At 42.3% G+C, this 9,207-nt stretch overlaps 1 pseudogene; it reads right to left on the bottom strand.

The window, feature by feature from the left end:
* Positions 1 to 3,130: 3,130 nt before the first annotated feature.
* LOC126417219 (5S ribosomal RNA) lies at positions 3,131 to 3,248 on the bottom strand (annotated as a pseudogene).
* Between the last annotated feature and the right edge of the window lie 5,959 nt (positions 3,249 to 9,207).

The raw sequence follows: 9,207 nt of genomic DNA, 5'->3' as shown, positions 1-9,207 counted from the left end.
CCGTTGGGAACCAGCACGGCGTTCCGCATTACCCTCCTGAACCCACTGATTCCGTATTCTGCTAACAGTCACTGGTTCTCGACCAACGCGAGCAACAATGTCGCGATACGTAAACCGCAAACGCGATAGGCTACAATCCGACCTTAATCAAAGTCTAAAACGTGATGGTATGCATTTCTCCTCCTTACACGAGGCATCACAACAACTTTTCACCAGGCAACGCCGGTCAACTGCTGTTTGTGTATGAGAAATCGGTTGGAAACTTTCCTCATGTCAGCACGTTGTAGGTGTCGCCACCGGCGCCAACCTTGTGTGAATGCTCTGAAAAGCCAATCATTTGCATATCATAGCATCATCTTCCTGTCGGTTAAATTTCGCGTCTGTAGCACGTCATCTTCGTGGTGTAGCAATTTTAATGGCCAATAGTGTAAAACCATGCGCTCAACGCTAGGTTATCAGCCCCTGATTCATGGGCATAACGTTCTCGGGTGCACTCGTGGTCTACGGGTTGCCAGCATGGTTGCTCAGCGTGTACGGTCAGAGGGTTAGCTGCCCTCTGTAGTAAAAAAAATTTAAAAAAGTGAGTGAATGGATCGACGATGAACTTGAAAGGGTGTAATGTTACGTCTCTCCCGAGCCAATGCAACGAACAGTAATGAACAAAATGAGATAAGAAAGGGGGTGGCGTCTCTGATTATTTATTTATTTAAACGTATGGCTAGGGACCCCGTCGGGCAGACCGTTTGCCGGGTGCCGGTATTTCAATTTGACGCCACTTCGGCGACCTGCAGTCGATGAGGACAGCACAACACCCAGTCCCTGGGCGGAGAAGATTCCCCGACCCAGCCTGGAATTTGACCCGGGCCCAGAGGATTGACAATCCGCTACGCTGACCATTCAGCTACCGGGGGGCGGACAAGCGCGCTGATTAGTAATCAAAACGTTCTTGGCCACGGGTTCGAAACCCACCACCGCTTAAATTTTGAATAAAAGTCATCAGCAGAGGCGGCTGAAGACTTCCGGCATAAGAAGTCAGAAGAACAGTTCAGTGATAGGGTGGTTCTCATCAGAGTCGACAGCAAACCGACACCATAAGCCGAAGATGAAGTGACAGAGGAAGTATATGAGAATACTGAAAGGGTAAATCAGTACACAGAGGAAGAAAAAAATCTCATAGTCATGGAGGATTGGAATGCGTTTTCAGAGGAGGGAGTAGAAGAAGGGGTTACGGCAGAATATGTGCTTGGTACTAGGAATGAAGGAGGAGAAAGATTTATTGAATGCTGCAAGAAATTTCGGCTAGTAATAGAGAACACTCTGTTCAAGGATCATGAAAAAACGCAGGGCAGTACGGGAAGATTTCAGTTTGATTACGTCACAGTCCGACAAATATTCCAAAATCAGATACTGGATTGAAAGCCGTTCCCTGGAGCAGGTGTAGACTCAGATCACAATTTAGTAGTGATGAAAAGTAGGCAGAAGTTTAAGAGACTAGTCAGAGAGAATCAATGCTTAAAGAAGTGGGATACGGAAGTTCTAAGGAATGAAGAGACTCGCTTGAAGTTCTCTGAGGCTGTAGACATTGTGATAAGGAATAGGTTAGTAGGTAGTTCAGTAGAAGAGGAATGGGCAACTCTAAGAAAGGCAATCATAGAAGTTGGTACAAAGAAGGTAACTGCGAACAAACCACTGGTAACACAAGAAATACTTCAGTTGATCAATGAAAGAAGGAAGTATAAAAATGTTCAAGGAAATTCAGGAACGAAATAAATAAGAAGTGCGGGGAAGTTAAGACGAAATGACTACGTGGAAAATGTTAAGAAACCGAAAAAGAAATGATTGTCTGAAGGTCCGACTCACCATATAGGAAAGTCAAAACAACTTTTCCTGAAACTTACAGCAAGGGCTGAAATATAAACAATGCAATGGGAATACCACTGGCAAATCTAGAGGATGGGGCGGATAGGTGGAACGAATACACTTAAGGCCTCTGTGAGAGAGATGACTTGTCTGATGAAGTGATAGAAGGGGAAACAGGAGTTGATATAGAAGAGATAGGAGGTCCAGTAATAGAATCAGAGCTTAAAAGAGCTCCGGAAGACTTAAAATCAAATAAGGCAGAAGGGATAGACAACATACCATCTGAATTTCTTAAAATCATTGGGGGAAGTGGCAACAAAATGGCTATTCACTTTGGAATGTAGAATGTATGAGTCTGGCAATATGGCATCTGAATTTTGGAAAATACCATCCATACAACTCCGAAGATTGCAAGAGCCGACAGGTGCGTGAACTTTCACACAATTAGCACCACAGTTCATGTACCCAAGTTGCAGACAGGAATAATATACAGAAGAATGGAAAAGAAAGTTGAGGATATGTTAGATGACAATCAGTTTGGCTTTAGGAAAGACAAAGCTACCAGAGAAGCAATTCTGACCTTGCGATTGATAATGGAAGCAACACTAAAGAAAAATGGAGGTACATTCACAGGATTTGTCGACCTGGAAAAAATATTCGGCAATGTGAAATGGTGTAAGATGTTAGTAATTCTGAGAAAAATTAGCGGTAAGCTAAAGGGAAAGACGAGTAATATACAATACATACAAGAACTAAGACGGAATAATAAGAGTGGAAGACCAAGTACAAAGACCTCATATTCAAAAGGGTGTAAGAGAGGGATGTAGTAGCATTTCGCCCCTCCTGTTCAATCCATACATCGAAGATGTAATGACGGAAATAAAAGAAAGATTCAAGAGTGGAATTAAAATTCAAGATGAAAATGTATAAACGATAAGATTCGCTGATAACATTGCTATCCTCAGTGAAAGTGAGGAAGAATTACAGGATCTGCTGAATGGAATGAATATTCTAAGGAGTAAAATATATGGGTTAAGAGAAAATAGTAGAAAGATTAAAGTAATAGAAAGCACTCCGTCATCAGGCTACATGTGGCCCACCGGGACCATCCGACCGCCGTGTCATCCTCACTGAGGATGCGGATAGGAGGGGCATGTAGTCAGCACAACGCTCTCCCGGTCGTTATGATGGTTTTCTTTGACCGGATCCGCTACTATTCGGTCGAGTAGCTCCTCAATTGGCATCTCGAAGCTGAGTGCACCCCGAAAAATGGCAACAGCGCATGGCGGCCCGGATGGTCACCCATTCAAGTGCCAGCCACGCCCGGCAGCGCTTAACGTCGGTGATCTGACGGGAACCGGTGTATCCACTGCGGCAAGGCCGTTGCCAAAGTAATAAGAAGTAGCGGAAATAAGAACAGTGAAAAACTAACCACCAGTATTGGTACTCACGAAGTAGATTAAGCTGAGGAATTCTGATACCTAGGCAGCAAAATAATTCATGATGAACGGAGCAAAGTGGACGTAAAAAGCAGACTGGCACCGGCGAAAAAAACATTCTCCTGACCAAGAGAAATCTACTAGTATCAAACGTAAACCTTAATTTGAGGAAAAAAATTCTGAATTGATTGTGGAAAAACCGGAACAGAAGAGTAAAAAAAAAAAATGAGATGTGTTGCTACAGAAAAATATTGAAAATTAGGTGGGATGGCAAAGTAAGGAATGAGAAGGTTCTCTGCAGATTCGGTGAGAAAGGAGTATATGGAAAACACTGAAAAGAAGAAGGGAAAGGATGGTAGTATATCAGTTAAGACGTCAGGGAATAACTTCCATGGTACTAGAGGGAGCTGTAGAGGGTATAAATTGTAGAGGAAGACAGAGAGGCTGCAATTGCTACTCCGAGATGAAATGGTTACAGATTTCAGGCTTTTCACTCAAAAGTACCACGAAGAAGTTGAAGTTCTTGACATTTGGTGACAGAGAAGATCTCATCCTTGTCACAGTACGGGAGGTACGTTCTCGTTACGGTAAGGTGGAACAACTTGACGATTTGAAGTGCTTGGCCAAAAATCCAGTACGTTCTCTGCAGACACTATTGTAGAAAGTGACACAAAATACAGACTAACCGTCTGTTGTCTTAAGCTTGTTACATCCATCTTTCTTGTGGAGTTGGGACAGCGGCTGACAGCATAAGTGATGGAAATGGAACACCACAGCCAGATTTTCAGACTATGAAAACTCAAATGTAGTGATCAAAACTAATCGTCAGATTAATAACAGGTCTGTGGTGTTCCATTTCCATTACTTATTTGTCATTTTGGCCTACCTTCTTGTTTTTGAGTGTCTTAATGGTTCAAATGGCTCTGAGCACTATGGGACTTAACTGCTGAGGTCATCAGTCCCCTAGAACTTAGAACTACTTATACCTAAGGAACCTAAGGACATCACACACATCCATGTCCGAGGCAGGATTCGAACCTGCGTCCGTAGCGGTCGTGCGGTTCCAGACTGTAGCTCTTAGAACCGCTCGGCCACTCCGGCCGGCTTTGTCTTAATGTCCAAGAGTTAACGTCACAATGTCTCGCTCTGTGTGCCAATAACCCTGCCAAATGTCTCACCAATCTATAGGTAAGCTCACTGCTGATGGACCTAAGGGGTGTGTTTTCGGCAAATTTTGACACCCCCTTACCCTTCCAAATAAGTAGCTCACTTTCAGAACTTGTCACAGCAAGATGATTTATGGCACCAATCATTTGAATTTTGATGTCTCATCGGTTGATTAACAACAGAAGCGTTGTGACACAGCTAGACTTACTATTTTTATCACTGCATTTTCGGAATCGGAAGTGAAAATCAAATCTGAACCCCTTGATGACGAATACGGGGGAACAATTAAAGAGGCACGCGCTACGGAAATAAAACCGCTGGTTTCCGGGAATTTAACTGATTTATTGAATGTTTTGACTAACGAAATCAAGGCTCAGTCTAGCAAGATAGAAACTCAATCGGCAGAAATTAAAGCTCAGTCTGCCAAGCAAGAAGCCCAGTCTGCCAAGCAAGAAGCTCAGTCTGAAAAAATTGACGGGAAGCTAGACAATCAGAACAAAGCTATTAATGTTGGAGTTGTTAACACAAAATTTGATAAAATCGAAGAAGATATTGTTGTAATTAGTACCGAAATCGGTAATCTTAAACAGGAAATGATAGACGTTTAGGCGGAAATTGCGAGCATAAATACTCGTTTTGACTCGGAAATTAGCAGAATCGAGAAAAGTGTAGGAGAAGCAGTTGCTACGATCATCGAGAATAAGGTGACGGAACAAATTCAATTAGTGAAAAAAGAGGATCAACAGAAGGCGAAAACTTTAAAGGCTTTAGTGTCCGAAGTAGATACTAAAGTGAGGAAGCAGGCTAATACCTGCGATGAGAAAAAGAGGGAAGTGGAAACGCCTGCGACAACCACTTGCCAAGTAATTACGAGAGTGTCGGAATTACGAGTAGAAAAGAAACTTGACGAAAAACAGAGCTATGTGCCAATCTGTGCACATAGTTCGGAATTGTTGACGAAAGGGGAGCGGTTCGATCCCTTGAAAAAAGGCGGTATACACGCGACGGATTTCATTAAAAATTGTGAATGAGTTTTACTCAGATCATGGACTAATGAGAGAAAAATTAATGCGGTTATGACGTGTTGGCTGGTGATGCCAAGCGTTGGGGCTTGAACCTAAACATCACGAACCTGGCTTTCGACGAGTTTAAACATTTGTTTCTGGCTGAATACTGGTAAGAGCAGAAACAACAAAGTGTCTGGCGCGAATTTGTCGTATCGAGGACTTTCGATGCGAATTCGCGTGGCTCGATGAAGGAGTTTTGTGAGGGCTGGATCCGCAAGTTGGAAAATTTGAGTGATCGCCGCACGGAATCCGAAATAGTCTGGGAACTCTACAAGAAGCTTTCAGATGATACAAAACGCTACGTAGGAAGCAGTTACAAGACAATCAATGATTTCCTGCAAAGAGTTGAGGACGAGGACAATTGGCGCAATAATCGCGACAGTGGTAGAGGCCGTGGTAACAACGACGGGTACCACAACAACCACAACAACGATAACCATGGGAATAATGCATACCGCAACCATGGCAGCAATAACAATAATGGTTCGGACCGTAATAACAATCGATATAATGCAAATAATAACAGGAATGACGGAAACCAGTATCATACTAAGGTGATATGGGCTTCACAGAATAGTAATAACGCCAGAGTGTGTGATAAGCCGCCTCAGCAGCATTCGGGGAGCAGATCTGCTGGGACGAGACAGGGAAACCATTTGCCGCGCCGGTGAGGGGCCGACCGGGCGTGGAGAAATTTTGGCGGTCCAATAACAGGAGAAAACACAGGTGTCGTCGTTATGAAAATTCCGTATGGAATAATCAACGGCGGGAGAGTGTGCCAGTGTTAAAAGAAAGGAGTGCGCCCACAAGTAGCAGATCAGCTGTAGACACGGCAGTAGAAAATACATTAGAATAACACGTCCGTCATTGAGCGAGGTGATGCAGGGAGGGATGAGGTCTGGTTAAGGCAGTTCGGTCACTTATACGACGAACTAAGAGATTATAGGGGCTTGTACGGGAGAAGTGTTTGTGGGGAGCGCGGGCAGAATTTGCCGCGTCTCGTCCCGCAGGAAGATAGTGTTTGTGAAGTGATAGAAAGTTCTGGCCCTAACCGGCAGACTTTACCAGAAATAGTTGCTATTAATGGGGAGCTCGAGCAACATTCTTCGTGTTTCATCCAGCAGGAGTTGGATGTTGAAGTAGTAACGGAAAGTTCTGGCACTAACCGGCAGACCTTACCGAAAGTTATAGTGGTGGAAGTAGTCGACCCATCCGACGCAAAACTCCAGTTTAAACATTGCGAGAGTATTAAGGAGAAAAATTACGAAAATTTTAGTGATAGCCAGACACGATTGGTAGAAAAGTACGTAGATTACAGCGTGTATGAGGTTAGAGCTGACGTTATACGGTCTGACGGTAGTAGTGTGGGTTGCGCAGATCCAGAGGAAGTAATTGCAGATACTTCTGGGCACATTCCTAAAGGTAGATTGTCAGATGAGATCAATCTGACCAAAGAGGAATCAACGAAGGTGGCAATTAGTGAAATGATAGCAAAACAATACTCACTAGTTGACGAGTTACAGGAAAAGGTTTCGGTATTGGAGACGAACCTACAGACTAAGCCTCAGGACAAACGTGTTGAAATTAAAACTGTATGTGAACAGAGGCTGAAAAAGCCGCCAGATAAGCCGGATTTAGGATCAATGCCGGATGGTTTTTTCTGGAATGACCTGGATATAGACGAGGATTTATTGTGGGAAAAAAAGAAACAGTCGAGGATAAGTGTAGACAGATAGTAGTGTCTGTTAATATGCACGGCCTACAACTAAACGTGTTGATTGACACCGATGCAGAACTGAGTGCTATATCTGGGAAAATATTTCAGTTACTGAAAGACAGACCTGGTATCGTAGTTACGCCAGTAACAGGAGTGAAAATTATCCGTGCTATTGGGAAGGCCAGTAAACTGGTCACAAAACAGATTTTTGTCAACTTCGACATATGTGGGGCATGATTTGAACAAGAGTTTCTCGTCGTGCCAGGCTTAACTACGGAAGTGATTATCGGATTAGATTGGCTAATAAAGTACCGTGCAGTAATTAATTGCGAAAGCAAAACTTTGACATGTACGTCACAGGATAGAACAATAGTAGTTAGTTTTGACGAGGCAGGAGACAGTGTGCATAGGCAATACCAGCCTATACACATTGTTAACTGGCCGGATGCCATTTACGTAGGAATGAATTTGAACTACTGTAACATGAGGAATCTCGGCATTGACAATAGTGTAGAAAGTGAATTGGAAAGTATTGCAGATGGTGTGTCAAACGTAACACACGAACAAAGACGAGGCCTGTATGAAGTAATAATGAAGAATAAGAGTATGTTTTCAGACAAACCGGGACTTGTGGAAGAGATAATCAAATTCCCTCCACGGATTGACATTGGTATTGGTGTGAAAAAAGATCGTTTGCGAGAAATAATGAAGCTAAAAGCCGATGCTCGCATACGTCGTCATGACACTAAAACGCGTTTTGCTAAGTTTGCAATCGGAGACTTAGTACTTGTAAAAGCTCATGAGAAATCGAGCGAGATAGACAATGAAATCTCTAAATTTAAGTTTGTTTATATAAAGTCATTGGTATACCTCACACAAATGCTTCTTACTTAGAGCATCCAAGCTCTGGAAAACTATTAGGTATAAGGAACATTGTAGACTTGAAATTGTACCAACCAGGATTGATTAATACCACAGAATGGGTAATTTGTACAATATGTAAATATAGAGTGTAAGATTTAAGGATTTACTAGGTTGCCATGCTTTTGCCTGACCAAGAGGTCATTAAAGAAGTTGTAATCAATAAGCAATTAATTTTGATTAAATGATTTAAGAGTAACTGATTATTAATCAATTGAAAAATCCAAGCTGCTGTTTTAAGTTTTCAGCTGAGTCACAGTAGATTAAGGAATGTAAATATGATTTTGTAACTAGCTGTAAGATTTCATGGATATGTGTTTACTAGTCATTACCGATGTACTTAGACGCTGTTTTAAGTTTCAGGCTAGTACATGCGTGTGATGATGGACAGTGTTGAGTTATCCACTGTGATAGTATTAATGGACTCCTTGAGATTACTCGGGAGTGAGGTTTCCGAAAGAATTCAGTGAAACGGACGTTCTGGAAACGCCGTTACACAGGCGAGTGAGATCAAGCGTGCCGCACAGGTGGGCGCAACAATACTGGCGAGGCAGAGCCGCTGTCGGCTCTTGTGCCGCTCTCGGCATTCTTTGTACTTGCTGGTACGGAAGGCGGAGTTGTTTTTCTTCCCGGACAGCTGATGTGAAATAATTCTGCTGTCACTATTTATGTTTTTTTCGATCTGCTGTGTATTATTTCCTTGTTCAGCGTTGAGTGAACTCTCATGACAAGAATATTAATTATGAAAAGGTTATATAAAATGTATATTCTATGTAATTAATTATTAATTTGCGTATTTTGATCTACCTTTTTATGACCATGTAGTCTGATTAATTTTGTAAATAGTATTCCATTTCTTGATACTGTTTGGAATTATGCTGATTTTAGAATAGCTAAACCATTTTCTATGTTTTCTATGAATTTTAATGTTGTCAACTTGTTTGAAGATATGACGTTTCTGTGTCTTAATATATTGTAACTGTTTTACTATATATATGCTGGGTCTGGCCTAGGGAAAACTATGCTATCGAACGAT

The sequence above is a fragment of the Schistocerca serialis genome, chromosome 8 (assembly GCF_023864345.2).
Source record: "Schistocerca serialis cubense isolate TAMUIC-IGC-003099 chromosome 8, iqSchSeri2.2, whole genome shotgun sequence".
Taxonomy (NCBI): Eukaryota; Metazoa; Arthropoda; class Insecta; order Orthoptera; family Acrididae; genus Schistocerca; species Schistocerca serialis.
This window is presented reverse-complemented; position numbering and strand designations above follow the sequence as displayed.